Source organism: Dermacentor silvarum, chromosome 8 (genome assembly GCF_013339745.2).
Source record: "Dermacentor silvarum isolate Dsil-2018 chromosome 8, BIME_Dsil_1.4, whole genome shotgun sequence".
Taxonomy (NCBI): Eukaryota; Metazoa; Arthropoda; class Arachnida; order Ixodida; family Ixodidae; genus Dermacentor; species Dermacentor silvarum.
Genome location: NC_051161.1, coordinates 129,151,227 through 129,167,163, shown reverse-complemented (window position 1 = coordinate 129,167,163; position 15,937 = coordinate 129,151,227).

The following is a 15,937-nucleotide window of genomic DNA, read 5'->3' as shown; positions in this document are numbered from 1 at the left end:
TACGGAGTTTAGCTGATCAACATATCAACAGTTGGAGTTCAAATCAACAAAAAAGTTATGATGATCATCGTATTTGGATACTCCACCGGTTGAATCCCATCATAAAGGCCACAGAAAATATCCGTATGAAGACAATTGCCATCAATTGAGGGACGCGTGTCGTCGAAGCGACTGCAAACAGACTGCCGTGCTACTGACTTCTTCCAGCTTTAAAGGCAGGGTTTCGCAACGAAATGCGCACAACCTACCAATTAGGTAGGCATAAACTAAAATTACTTCTACATATTATAAAATTATAACTGCGGATACTAAAACATATACATCGAATGCATAGTAGAGTATATGTTCTATCGATGATCGGCCTACTTTTGTTTCTAGCCTTAGATGTCGCTTCTATGAAGGCTAAATAAGTGTCTCGCCTCGGTTTCTCTGTTTAGGGAGTGTTCAGAAAAACGGATCATATCTTGATCTAGTTAAGCACGGGTTACCTAGGACTAGTACAGATGTTTTTACTATTGGCATGAAGAATTGGTCGCACCTTATGGAAGTATTGGGGATCAAGTCAATATTAGTGCTTGGTGACCCGGGAGCAGAGCCCTGTCTTGAAATAAAAATAAGGTGTGTGCTCCTCTTTACGCAGCTGATTTGGATTCGGTTATATCGTGTTAATAAGCACGTGCCAGCTGATGGCAATTGATGCATGCATGAACAAATATTTTGAGCGCTTCCTTGGAAGCGGTAGGGGGCAAATGCATCTCAGTTTACAAGTTTCTTATTTCTTCTAAGATCTGTTGCTGTTACTAGCAAAGGGCACGCTGCCAAAATAATTTGCGATTGGTTACTGCTCCCCCGACCAGGTGACTTTTACATCTTTCGCTCATTCATTTTTGTATATTTAATACCGAAGCCCACTGGGGCAGACAGACAGTTTTATGTCCTGAGGAGCGACTCCGAGAACCCCTTACGGGGGACGAGCCATCGCGGGCCGCTCCCACGTTGGGACGGGCAGGCCACGCGCCCTCTGGACAGCCCGTAGCTGAGCGGCGAGGTCGGAACTGTTGAGTGCCTCCACTCACTCTTCTTCCGGGGTGAGATTATCGTGGTCCCGTAACGAGGGTCTCCGCCCGAACATGTGTTCTAAAGTGCGCGAGGGATCGCCGGAACCCGGACAATCGGGCTCGAACGAGTCCGCGTACCTGCTGACCCTGTCTAGGCTGGTATAGGAGCCGGTCTGCAGCATGTGAGAGGTGGAAGACTGAGTTCTGCAGAGCATGGCGTGGGGCGGGGGATAGACCCTCCTGCCGAGCTGATAGTGCTTTGAAATCTCGTTAAACGTCTGGCGCGAGTCCTTGTGGAGCCCCGCGTCCGCGCCCTCGAGCGGCGTTTCCCCAGCGCGGTGGGTGAGTTCGCGGCCAGCTCGTTGGCGTTGGGAACGACGGGGGAGACCTGAGGCCCCATGTGGGCCGGGAACCAAGTGATGACATGGGGGTAGACGCTCCTGCCGCAAAGCAGGGAGGCCGCTTCCCTCGAGACCGAACCCATCATGAAGGCCCTGACCGCCGCCCAGGAATCCGTGTAGATCTGCGGCCTGCTCCCGTCCCGGAGGGCGAGGGCCACCGCGACCTGCTTCGCCAGTGCCGGAGACGAGCCCCGAACCGCCGCGGCGTTAAGGAGGTTGACCCTGTGATTTACCACGGCCGCCACGAATCGATTGGATGAACGGTATTGGGCGGCGTCGAAGAACGCTACTGATCGCGGATCGCCAGCGACGGATCTGAAAAGTGCGGCCACCCGGGCCCGGCGTCTGCCGCCATTGTGTTGCGGGTGCACGTTGCGCAGGAACGGCGAGACCTTGACGGCCTCACGCGTCTCCGCGTCGAGCGCGCACCGCCTCTCCCTCACGGCAGTGGGATTGCAGCCCAGCGCCTCCAAGATCAGCCTCCCCACACGCGAGGAAGAGAGCCTGACGACCTGGGCCGTCTGCTGTGCCTCGACAACCTCGTCGAGAGTGTTGCGGACTTCTCCGTGCTGGCGGCCATGGGGATGCCGAGCACCTTTTTGATATCTACGAGGGTGGCGATATGGGCTTGTTGGTCTGTCATCATGGAATGGTGATTTGGAAGCGCTTACGCTCCCGTGAACGAACGAACTTCTGCAGGACTGCCTTTTTCGGCAAGAACCCGGCGCAGCTCCACTGCCAGATTAGAAATCCGTTATCCTGACCCGCCATGTTTGGAGTTTTGCTTGGCCTTTCATAGGGGAAACCGCGTCTAAAACCCTCCGTTTCTGAGGGTCGACCATTTCTAACCGCACCCGAGTACCCGGGGGTTGACATCCAGAGCGACCCTAGTTTCGAGGGTGTTGACCCTGCTCGTGAGAGCAGCCACCGCTTCTACTAAGGTCATGACTGAGCCTTGGAGGCTGTGCACCGACTCCGTAACCTCCTTCATGGAGTTCCGAATCTCGCTTTTGAATTCCTCGAGGTCCCCTAATCCCTCAACGGGGTCCGCGAGGGCCCGCTTCTTGGCGGACCGCGCCGGCTCCTGCGTTTCCGCGGGCTCCCTGTGGGCCTGCGCGGGTGGCACAGACGAACCGGACTTTCGGAATGACTAACTCGGCCCTGAGCTGCTGCAACGCGGCTCTGAGCTGTGCGTTCTCCTGCTCTAAGTGCGTGACTCTAGGATTGCTCTGCTCTGGCGGTGAACCCTTCGCTACCTTTGGAGGCTTCTATTTAACTCGATCGGCCCAGGCGGTCTGCTGGATCCTCACTCTAGAGTCAGAGCGCCCCTGGAGCTGGAGCATCCTCTGGACCGGCTGCGTCGGCCGGCTGGCGCCTCGAGAACGCCCTGGGCAGGCTCGAATCACATGCTTGGCAGCTGGTCGCCACCTGCCGCGCAGGTGTTTTCTCGGCGCGCTTTCACTGCCTCCTTCTGCGACTGGACGACATAGGGCACTTGGAAGCGTTGTTTGCAGGCCTTGTCCGCCGTGAGATGAGGCCCCCTGCAGAGGGTGCACTTGGGCGAGCATTCGTGGTCTTCCGCGGGGAACGCGAGTCCGCATCCCCTGCAAATCGTTCTCACCGGGGCCGGGCACACGTCGGCGCTGTGACCCAGCCTTCCGCAGGCGTAGCAAACGTCTGTCTGGCCTCTGCAAAGCGTACAGTGAAGCATCCCAGGCGGCACGTCAGCTCGGACCAACGTTCGATACCTATTGGCACTTCCTGGCCGAATCATGGCCTAAGGTTAACAGCGTGGTTCCAATATAGGCTTTGCCGTTCTGATTCTTGGCCGAATCATGGCCTAAGATTAACAGCGTGGATGGAATATCGGCAGGACCGTTATTTTAGAGATCCAACGCTCGCCCTCCTTGCACATGCAGTAAACAATATGAGCACTGCCGTTCATCAAGGCCGGAATTATTGGACCGAGATTCCTGTGGATGTGCCAACATGGGTTACTAAGTTGGCTTTCTTGGAACAACATAGGGCTTGTAGTATCCAAGTTTTTTGTTCCCAAATTTTTAAATGTATTTTTGTACGAGTTGGTAAGCTTAACTTACGTTTAAAAAGTCAAGACAAACTTAATATCTGGGGTTGTAGCTGCCTAATTACAAATATGATTATGATCGAGACACGTCGTAGTGGGGGACTTGGGACTTATCCTAACCACCTGTGTTTTTCTCTTTTTTTTCGTGCACCCCATGCATGGTACACGGGCCTTTCTTGCACTCTGCTTTACCGAAATGCGCCTACCCCCCCCCCCCCCCTCCAAGAAAAAAAAAAAAAAAACGCCAATGCACAACGTAGCAAGGAGGGGAAATCGTATATCGGGCAAACTAGCCGCTGCTTTACGGATCGTGCAATGGAACATGAGCTTTCGATAAGAAGCAACGGTCTTGCGCATTTGCCGGCGCATTGTGTGTACGTTTCGCATGCGCGCTCCGCGGCTTTGAAGGATCAAGATTCTGGGCAGAATCAAGAATTGCGCCATAGAGAAAGAAATTCAACAAGAGGGGACACTCGGCAAAAACTGGCAACAGGAGACATGTCACGCTACGTCACGCTATAGTATTGATGCCGAACGTTAGCTGCCGCGAGCATGGAAAAAAAAGGTGAAATTAAGTTAACAGACATTGATTAATTTTTTTAATTCTTTCCCGCGAAAACTAAAACGTTTTGCGAATAAATGAACGTAAACTTTGCGACTTATTTTTCTTGCCTTGCCTAGCGACAGGCCAATGGCGCGCCAGATGCATGCGTCATCCGCCAGAAACTCCCCCGAGGGGAGCGGGGGCGGCTGCGCGCGCGTTTGAGAGCTCGCCCGCGGCGACCTGTCCGTCTCTCTCTCTCTCTCTTTTTTTTATGTAGCCTGTTTTCTTGGGCTCCCGGCGTATTCTTGCGTTCCTTCTGCACTGGGACAAGACAACACTGCACTATTGGACTACGGCAAGGTGAGAAATTTTGTTTCACAGTCTGCGACGCAATTAGGCTTACGTCTTAAGACGCAGTTAGCGAAAAACAGCTCGGCCGTCCTGGCGCTGTTAATTTGAGTTAATGAATCGTGCTGGGACATGCTTTCGACGCTTCCTAGGGGTTTATTGTAGCTTATTTCGGTTCTCTTGAGGCGCACTGGCCGCACAGGCTGCTTTGACGCAGTTAGCGAGAACCAACTCGACCGTGCATGGTGCGTAGTGCATCTTGCTAGAATTTCGTGCCGGTTTCTCTGACACCAGACATTACTGAAAAGTAATTTCGTAACTTTTTGGGGTAATAGCTTTTGAGACACGCTGGCCGCATAGCGCGCTGTGGTGCAGTTAGCGATAAGCAGCTCGGCCGTGATGACAAAGTTAGTTTGGCTAGTAATGAATCTTAGAGGGACAAGCTTGTGACGTTTTTTTTTTTTTTTTTTTTTTTTTTTTTTTTTTTTTGTGGCCCCGCAACGACATATACCTTCTTTCGGTACTCACGCCTGTCGAAAACGCGATGGGTGATTGCCAAGAGCGATAACATTATCTTTCGCGCCGGCAGAACGCGCGAAAGATAACGGCGCGGAACATATCATAAACTTGTAATTCGAAAATTCCGTCTTCTAAAGGACTCAAAACAGGCTTTGCACCCATGAATTTGTCTTGAGTGTGAGTAGATGGCATTCTGCGAACGTCTAGCATGGTCTAGAATGCGTCTTCGCGTGAGAGGGTCTTGTGTGGGGGTTGGTATTGTCGTCTGTTCAATCTGTGGTGTTCTAATATGGCGTTGTATTGTAAAGGTACGGGCTCTATAGAAGCGGCCGCATCCCTCTCTTGTAGCACCCGTGTGGCATGAGCTCGGGCTACAGCTTGTGCACGCTGATTTCCATGGAGGGACTCGTGTCCTGGAGTCCATACTACTTTAACGTCGGGTAATTGAGAGGCTTGTTTGAGGAGTCGGGCGGCGATGGAACATATTCTGCCTCTGGCATAGCTACGGCAAGCAGCTTCGGAGTCGGTAATAATTGTAACGTGTTCTTTGGTTTGACTAGAGCTGATGGCTAAGGCGACGGCTGTCTCCTCCGCTTCGAGGGCGTTGGCAGTGCGGACCGTCATCGAGACCACCTCTCGTAGGTTATGGTCGACAAAGCTGACTGCCATGGCTGCTATTCGTGGGTACTGCGCGGCATCTGTCTATAGTATGGTGGGGAGGTTACCGTATCTTGTTTGAAGAGTCTTTACGCGAGCTTTGCGATGACCGGCATGATGTTCCGGGTGCAAGCTTCTGGGGATGGCGGCTACCTTGATATGCTCCCGGTTGTTTGGGGCCAGATAGATTAATTTTTCGTGGCCTCGGCCTTGTGTTGGGTAGCCTAGGCGAGCTAGGAGCTTCTTGCTTGTTGGTGTGAGGGCTAGGCGTCCTCGTTGGCTTGTCAGGTGGGCGTCTATGATTTCTCTTACTGTGTTGTGGACTCCTAGGGCTTCGAGCTTGAGTGTGGCTGTTCCCGGTGGTAGGCCGAGCGCTTGCTTGTGTGCTTTCCGCAGAAGTATGTCTAGTTGATCTTTCTCTTTCGGAGTGAGGGGAAGGTACCGGGCAGCGTAGGCGATGCGGCTGATTACCAGGTTTGGTTTGGTTTGGTGCCTATAGAAATAACACAACCCACTACGGGGGATTGGCCATGAATCGGGCGGCAGTAGGAAGAAAAATGACGGATACTTAACTGGGATTTTCTTACTTAAGAATGAGATAATGAATTCTAATCGTTATTAATTTTCATGCAATCGCATCTTAAAATTTGAAACAAATATTTTTGTTGTCTTGTGAAAAAAATTAGCATGGCAGTCTCCTCGTTTCCATTACAAAATTAAATATGGCATCACATACGTTCCTATTACAGTGTCCCTAGTACTGACGCCCCCAGAGATAGAATGATAGGTAGCGTAATGGGCAATTCAAGTTGGCGGAGGGGACCTTCTAGAAGTCTTTTTCTATGCATGGTGAACCTACGACACTCTATAAAGAAATGATCATAGTTTCCGGTTCATTTCAATAAAAGCATTGAGGGGAAGGCGCCAAACCAGACCTATGGAAATAGAAATTAAGCCTTGGTATTCTACAACGCATTCTAGTAAACGACACTTCAAATTGTCTTCTTGAACACCATCTGATGTGCCAAGGAAACCTAAGGTGCTGAAAATCGGTGTTATTGCGTACACATGATTTGGCATGTTCTTCTTGGACAGAAAATTTTTTAAATCTCGCAGAAGTGACGTATGCCGAAGGTGTTAGGATCCTCAGTACCGGGCCGTTAAGAGATGCCACTGCTAGTAAATGTTCGGGGATGGATGAATGAAATTCTCGGAGAATGATAGATGAATTGGGCACTGATAAAGCGGAGCAAACAGACAAGGAGTCGGTTGAGATTACGGCTGAAGTAATAGATATGGGAAGTTTTCGTACAGCTTGGATGATAGCTAATAACTCCGCCTGAAATATTGGCGTAAAGTCGGGTAGTCGAAGGGAGAAAGGACCAATTTAATGATGCCGAAAAAATACCCAATCCTGCCTTCTCTTCACTGACAGAAGCACCTGTGGCTATTAGTGCATTTATTTGGAAGTTCTCGAGGTCGTCATCTAGCAAACTTTTTAGGTATCGAATAGGCAGTAGTTTAGCGTTATTAGGAAATATATCATCGAATTCAACGCTTACTGTCGCAGTAGGAAAATTTTGAAAATCCACATCACGGATTGATATTTGTAATGGCTCTAACAGTTTATGCACAAAAACTACTTGGGGATAATGCAGTCTGGACCATTGATTCTCAAAGAATGCAGTCGGTTCTCTAATAACATATAGAAGGAGAGTCTCTGGGGAGAAGCATATATGTTCAGTAACGTTTGGACTGTCAGTATACGAAAACGAGTTTGAAGAGAAGGCAGGTGAGTTTCATGATAAATACTATTATTCGCTACATATTTTGGAAGGCCGAGACATAGACGTAGTGATTCGCGCTCTAAAAGAACCAGAGGGCGTAATTTATAAGTAGGACCTCCAGAAAAAAACACGCATCCAAACTCTAGAATGGGGCGTACATACACACAATAAATCATCAGCAAGGTCTCCCTGCGCGTTCCAAAACGGTTGCTGCTGACTCTTCCTAACAAACCAACTGCGCGTGCTCCTTTAGATGCGATGTATTCTATGTGTGTCTTCCAATTAAGCTTTTCTGTGTAAATCATTCCCAGATATTTTAAAGATTGCACCTGCGGAATGATCTCCTGGCCATACGACAGTGTTATTCGGATAGGAAATAGTTAAGGGAAAAACAATGATTCCTTTTAGCCAAATTTCAATCTGATTCAAATACAATTGCAAAGTTTTATATAAGCTAGGAATATAATTTGATAGCGAGAAAAATGCGATATTATCAGCGTATACGTATACCTGTACGTCATGGTGTGTCGGGATGTGATTTAGTAAAATATTAATAATACGGGGGAAAGTATTGCACCTTGAGGAACGCCCCTTGTCTGTTTGTAAATGTGAGAAGACACACAGTTTTGATAGCAATAAAATGTGCGTCTGCTTAGAAAATTTTGAATCCATGCAATTATATACTGTGGGAGACTCACACTTTCGAGTCTGTTGATTAAGGTACTGTGATCGACACTGTCATACGCCTTCGCAATGTCTAATGTGACTAAGGCCGCGTACTGGTTGTTGCGGCGAGCGAGTTGAATTCGACTCTCCAAGTCAACATGAGCGCACCAAATTGAGCAGCCAGGCCTGAATCCGATTTGAGAATCACTTAATATTTGGTTCTCGCCTATCCACCTATCGATGTGACCATACAGAACTCTCTCGATTAACTTTACGAGATATGAGCTCAGAGAAATAGGTCTAATGTTATCTATTGTATATCCATCACCCGGCTTTTTGAGTAGCGGAATTATTTTGGCAACCTTCAATCTGGATGAATCCATCCATTTATAAAAATTTATAAAATTTATAAAATTAAGCGAATCCTGAGGAGATAGTTCGAATAATAGTTTTATCATTGCTGTAGTTATGCCATCAGGGCCTGGGGCTGAAGCTGGCAGCATCGTTACCACTCTCATTAATTATATAATGTGACTGCTATGTAATCATTAGCTGTTTCAGGCGCCGGTATATGATAGAGGCGAAGTGATGTGAATCGACGCTCTAAGCCTTTTGCAATCTCCTCCAGTGACTGTACCAATTCAGTGGAAATTAAGCTAACAGACTCTACATTTATCGGGGCTGAAACAATCTTTTTAGACCGTAGAAACCTAAATAGGGCTTTTTTATTACTAGACTGCGATAGGTAACTGTAACGTTTAGTGTTATAATTTTCTTTCGCTTTGTCAACTGTTTGCCTGAATGTAGCTGCAACAAATTTATAGTCATTCCAATTACGTGGACATTGATTATACAGTAACTTTCTCCAGGCTGCCTTCTTCTATATTCGCGTTCACAGTCCGGATTCCACCATTGTGAATAAGTACCCCCTTTAGTTGACTGCATGCTGAAGCTGGATTTTTTGTAACGGTCACTTATCACTTGACACAAATTAACTGCCTTAACTTCATCATTTAGGCCAACCTGTTTATTTAAAGCTGATCGCAGTGAATCTTGAAATTTACTATAGTTAACATAGGTGCGGACATGCTTTTCGACCAAATTAATTGGTCGCATGACTTCAAAAATTATTGGAAGATGGTCGCTATTTGTGGCCGAGGTGATAGCAGACTAGGAGAAAATTGCACAACCCGAACTGGAAAAAGTTAGGTCTAACACGGAACGCGATTTGCCGGATACACAAGTTGGGGTTCTCGAATTTACACAGTTAAGATTATTTGACGAAACCCAATCCAACAATCTTTTACCACAAGAGTCGGACCGATAACCCCATGATACGTGGTGAGAATTAAAGTCACCAGCTATGATTAGATCCTTTCTGCAGGCTGCAAGCGCGGCATCAAGAGAACCTGTATTGAGAACTCTTGTAGGAAAATAAACATTGACTACCGAAAATGGGGCGCATCCAGGAAGCGTTAAATCCAATGATAGAATTTCGCTTTCAGCAGAGAATGACTGGTGACTAATCTTAGCTCTATGACGAATTTTTGTTGAGATAAAAAGTGCTAATCCCCCTCTACGAGAACGGCGATCTAGACGAAAACTGCGATAATTCTTTAAATGAAAACTCTTTTCTGTAGATAACCAAGTTTCTTGCAAAATAATCAAATCAGGAGAAAGTTCTTCACATAGATATAACAAATCAGCGGCTGCAGCAAAAATCGAACGACAGTTCCACTGCAGCATTTTCAAGCTTCCTATGTTGACGATATTACGGCAGTATTTACTGCCGTCTGTAGAATGTTATCCTTTAGGAAATCATCCTTTGTTAACCTGTCATTTTGACTCTTTTTAGCGTTTAGTTTATGGAGGGTAGTTGCTCTCGGGGAGTTTGAAGAAGCACGACGTTTACACGTTCGAGCATCTAAATCCATGTTCTCAGTGGTATCTGAACCAGTCTCGTGACTGTTAAAGCCCTCAGGTTCGACCGGAGTTGCGGGAGCTGCGGTGTCATCAGTACTGCGAGGCGAGGCCTCTGCCGATTGGTGTTTCTTTATATTTTCATCAGAAACTGTGATTCCAGAAGGAACACTTGGACGCGCAGTAACATGCACAAGTTGCGACAACTGAGAAGTAAAAGCTTGCCCAATTTTCTCTGAAAGGTTCGTAAATAAACTGTCAAGGGCTTTTGCCATAGTCTACTCAACAGCTGCAGCTGCAACATCACCAAGAGATGCATCCATAGCTTTGGAGTGACGAGCAGCAGCTTCAGCATAAACACATGATTTCTCTAATGCAAGGGCACGAGCTTCACGACGCGAACGCCGTTTCCTTTTTATAATTTGCATAATTTGCATAATTTCAAGCTCTTGGTCTCTCGCAGGGCATTTCGTACAGTCCGCAGGGTGGGAACCTTCAGACAAACAGCATCGTTCGCTCTGAGAGGAACACGTTTTTCCATTGTGGCCTTCTCCGCAAATGCGACACAGAACATCAGACCTACATCCCTTAATACTGTGGCCATATCGCCAACACTGAATGCATTGCACTGGGCGGCGAGAAAGTGCTTCCACCCTGTATAATAAGGGCCACGCCTTGATCTCTGACGGCCTAGTTGTGCCTGCAAACGTGACAATGACCGACTCTGTGGGGACTCTGATTATCAGAAACACGTGAACATCGGTAGACTGATATGGCACCTGCCGGGGAGAACATCTCCAGGACCTCGGAAGCACACAGACTCGCGTCGACTCCACGAACTAGCACCTTAACGCAAGCTAGATGAGGAAGAATAAAAGGCCTCACCGGGTGATTCGCGAACATTTGACACTGCAGAAGGTCGGAGACACAAGTCTGGTCCGGCGAACAGCATAGAATGCCCCATCTGCCAAACTGTCGAACATCGGTTATGCTTTGGAAGTGCGGGGTTGCTTCTTGAGTCGCCTTTGGATTTTTCACGCGGATGAATCCCCCAATGGTCGGCACTGGGGCCACTGGAACGCTGTGAATACCACTGCGCAAGAAAGCCTCTATAGGAATGTCATTATTGGGAAGTGAAGCCGTGCAGAGGAAAGACCTCTGGCCGGGAGAAGAAAGAGACATTAGGAACTCACGATCAGATTAATTACACAATAAGAGAAAAGTACCAAAGCTAAAGAAAAATAAACCGCCCGATACTTGACCAATTCCCCGCAACACGACTCGAACAGCACGAGCACAGGGCAGGGAGGCCTTCGTTTAGAAAGCGGTGCTACGACGAGGACACAGCAGGAGAACGAGCGCTCCTTCTTGTTTTCCAGGGCCTGGACGAGCTGGGTCACGTCGTCTTCTTTCAGGCCGTGTTGTTTGGTGGTGATGCGGCTGACCATTCGCATGACTTGGAAAGTTGTCTGCTTGAGACGTTGAACGGTGTATGCGCCGCCGCCATCCTGTTTTATGTGGAGGCCGAGGATGCGGACGCGATTTACTGTGGGTATTTCTTTTCCGTCGAGGGTGAGTGTAATGTGGGCTTTTCATTGAGTTTTCTACGGGATTTCTGTCGAACGACTAATAGTTCCGACTTCTCGGGAGAGCATCGGAGACCGCTGCTTCTTGCATAATGCTGGACGACGTCGGTCGCTTGTTGGAGTGCGTCTTGTTTTTCTCCTTCAGAACCAGTGGTGGTCCAGATAGTGATATCATCGGCGTATACTGCGTGTCTGATTCCTGGTATTGCGCTGAGTTTATCAGGTAGTTTCGTCATAGCAATGTTGAAAAGGGTGGGTGATAGAACGGCACCTTGTGGGGTTCCTTTGTTGCGAGTAGGTAACGTCGGGGTTCTGAGTGAGCCAATGTTATACTGATGCCGTGCGGTTGGTTAGAAAGGCGCGTACGTAGTTGTAGTATTACGACCACACTAGGTAAGACTTAGGTTTGTAAGGATGGTATTGTAAGCCACATTGTCGAAAGCGCCTTTAAGGTCTAGTGCTAAGATCGCTCCGGTGTTGTGTGGTGAAATGTGTTCAAGGACTTGTTCCTTCAGCTGAAGGAGAGTGTCGTGGGTAGAAAGGTGGGGCCGGAATCCGAACATCGTTTCGGGCAGCAAGTCGCTGCATTCTACGTAAGGCTGAAGTCGGTTCAGAATGACGTGTTCCAGAAGCTTACCTAGGCATGAAGTCAGTGATATTGGTCTAAGATTTTCTAAGCTGGATGGTATGCCTGGCTTTGGGATGAGGATGATGTCTGCGTGCTTCCAATCCGCTGGTAGCGTACCCGCCTCCCAATGATGAGTAATAGGTCAGTAAGAGATTGAATGATGCCGTCATCCAGATTGCGCAGGAGCTTGTTATTTTGTCCTCGCCTGCGGTGGTGTTTCGTGTGAGCGCATGGATTGGTTGTTGCACCTGAGAGATGGTGATCGGCTTGTCCAGGTCGTGGTTGTCGCCTCCGCTGTACGTGGGAGGTTGTCCATGTGTGCGCTGGCGGCAACCACCTTCGATTTGGGATTAACTCGGAAACACAGGAACATGTATCTTACAACGGTTATCTGAAGTGAAGGCGCGAAAACGCACACACAAACAGGGTGCCCAACTATCCATTCTAATGTCGTATTACAACGGTGAGTGCATTTGTTTTGCGAATGCTGCTAATTTTCTAATGTGCTAGATGGAGTGAATTAAGAAATGGGGCATTGAGCTGTGCGTTTTAGAAGCAAGGTTGTTTCAATTAAGTAAATTTCAGGATACTACATGTTGCCTAAAAAATTATGTCCGGCTACTCAAGCGCTTTTTTTTGCCACTTTAATTCAACGATTTGTCTGCAGATTACTGTTGAAGTTTTACCATTTATTATAGTTTTGTTGCTTCCTTAACGTTGCAATTTTTTTACATTCATGTTGCTCTGCACTGCATCGATTTGTCGATTTGGGACGGCCTGGAGCACGGTGTGTGGTGGCGACTGCAATGTTATGTTCCGTTTACTTGCTATTGACACGTATACATGTTTATCTTTCACCGGTGGCCGCTTTCCACCGGCTAACAAATGTTAAACGTTATCGCTCGGCGCAGGACGCGCCTGTATTGGAAGTTTCTAGAATGTTATCGATGCTTCTTTCCGTTGCCTGTTTCAACCGACGCTTATGTTATCTGATTGTATGACCGACGCGAATTGTCTAGAACTTTCTGGAAGACACGCGGGCATCAGGGATTAATCTGGAACCTTCGATGACTCAGGTATAAAAGCCGACGCGCTTCGCCGCTGATCAGATTTTTGACGACCGCCGACTGTGTTCGCCGCTTTCGTTGTGCTTCGAGTGTAGCTTGCTTTTGTGGGCACAGGTTCGCCCAATAAACAACCAGTTTCGTCGTACACAGTTTTACGACTGTTTTCTTCAGCGTCACTACTACGTGACATCTGGTGGAGGTGCTGGGTAAGTGCGGTTGTTAACCGTGACTCGTGCTGTGCAGATTCCAGTCGGCGTTATTAGGTGGCCTCCCACTGTCCGGATATCGGGTCCGTTCCAGGCTGTTTTCACCTTCTTCAACTTGGCGGCGAACGGGCCACTGAAGACGGAATAATCGGCTCCAGTGTCGACGAGAGCGGTGACGTTATGGCCATCGATGAGCACATCTAGATCGGTGGACCAGCGTCTGGCGTTGCAGTTAATTCGTGGCGTCGGCTTACTCTGCTGCTGCTACGTCGCGTCGAAGGGTCTTCTTTCGGCGGCGAAGTGCTGCCAAGGCTGTTGCTAGGCGGCATGCTGATATCTCGTCGTGATGATTCGCGAATCGTCGTCGTCGGCGGCGGCGGCGGCGGAGGATCTTCGGCATTGCGTCGTACAGCAACCGCACCTCCATCGGTTGCTGCCTTTAGTTTCTCGGGTAAGGGCTGGGAGATCGGCCCCGGGTGGGACCGGTGTACTGACGGCGATGCGGCGAGATGTATCGGCCTGGTGACGGCGAGCGTGAGGGTCGTCGGGGTTGCCACTGGGCTCCGGCGAGGTAGTCGGCAATGTCGCGCGGTCGTTCACCCCGCACTGGACGCGGCGCGTTGACGGCGAACCCTCGTAGGCCCATCTCGCGGTATGGGCATCGGCGGTAGATATGACCAGCTTCGCCGCAGTGATAGCAGAGCGGGCGGTGGTCGGGGGCGCGCCAAATGTCTGTCTTTCTTGGGTACCTACGCTGGGCGACGGGCGGGCGTGCTGGCGGCGGCGGCGGCGGTGGACGACGGAACTGCGGCGTTACGGCGCCCTGGCGCGAGCGTGAAGGGGGGCCTTGACGACGGGCAACGGCGGCGTAGGTCAGCGCTTCCGGCTGGGGTTGTGGCGATTGCGGCTGCACATCGGGATCTCCAAGTGAGCGCTGAACTTCTTCTTTGACGACGTCGGCGATAGATGCCACTTGAGGCTGCGACCCGGGAAAGAGCTTCTGCAGCTCCTCGCGAACGATTGCTCTGATGGTCTCGCGCAGGTCGTCGGCGCCTAGTGCTTGAGCATCGGCGTAGTTGGTCAGGGCACGGCGGTTGTATTGCTTGGCGCGCATTTCAAGCGTCTTCTCGATCGTTGTGGCCTCGGAAAGAAATTCGGCGACACTCTTGGGCGGGTTGCGCATCAATCCGGCGAATATTTGCTCTTTGACACCCCGCATCAAGAACCGAACTTTCTTTTCCTCAGACATATCGGGGTCGGCGTGGCGGAAGAGGCGAGTCATCTCCTCCGTGAAGATCGCGATGTTCTCGTTCGGCAATTGCACTCTGGTTTCTAATAAAACTTCGTCCCTTTCTTTTCGCACGACATTCGTGAAGGTCCTCACGAAGTTCTCACGAAATAGGTCCCACGTCACCAGGGTGGTCTCTCTGTTCTCAAACCAGGTCCGAGCAGCATCATACAATGAAAAATAAACATGGCGCAGCTTGTCGTCGTCGCTCCATTTGTTGAACGTCGCGGTCCTCTCGTATGTCTCCAGCCAGGTTTCAGGGTCTTCAGCCGATGGTCCACGAAAAGTCGGTGGCTCCCGAGGTTGCTGCAGCAGGATGGGGGACGCTGGTGCTGCCATTCTGGTCGTTCATTTGGCCTTGATTGCAGTGGTCTTTTCGGGAAGAAGTCCGAACTCTGGCACAAGTCCTTGCTGCCTACGGCTAGCTCGCTGGTCCTTGGCGACGTTGGTCTCGTCCTCCGGTTTCGGGCTTGGGTCGCGGCTTTGCGGGGGCGTTCGGTGCATGAACGAACTAGCACCTCCACCAGTTGAAGCCTCACGTTGAAGCCAGAAAAGTGCCGCTTCGCATATGAGGAGCTCTTGTTTTTTGGGCCACGTCATCAACAAGTCTGGAGTGCGCCCCGACCCTCAGAAAACTGCGGCCATCTCCAACTTTCTACGCCCGCTGACGACGTTAGGTACTTTGTTACTTTGTTATTGTTTTTTTTTTTGTTTATTACGCATGGTTTTGTTTTCGCTTTCGTGTTTGTAGCATCGGGACGATGCTTTTTAAGGGGAGGGTATTGACACGTATACATGTTTATCTTTCACCGGTGGCCGCTTTCCACCGGCTAACAAATGTTAAACGTTATCGCTCGGCGCAGGACGCGCCTGTATCGGAAGTTTCTAGAACGTTATCGATGCTTCTTTCCGTTGCCTGTTTCAACCGACGCTTATGTTATCTGATTGTATGAACGACGCGAATTGTCTAGAACTTTCTGGACGACACGCGGGCATCAGGGATTAATCTGGAACCTTCGATGACTCAGGTATAAAAGCCGACGCGCTTCGCCGCTGATCAGATTCTCGACGATCGCCGACTGTGTTCGCCGCTATCGTTGTGCTTTGAGTGTACCTTGCTTTTGTGGGCACAGGTTCGCCCAATAAACAACCAGTTTAGTCGTACACAGTTTTACG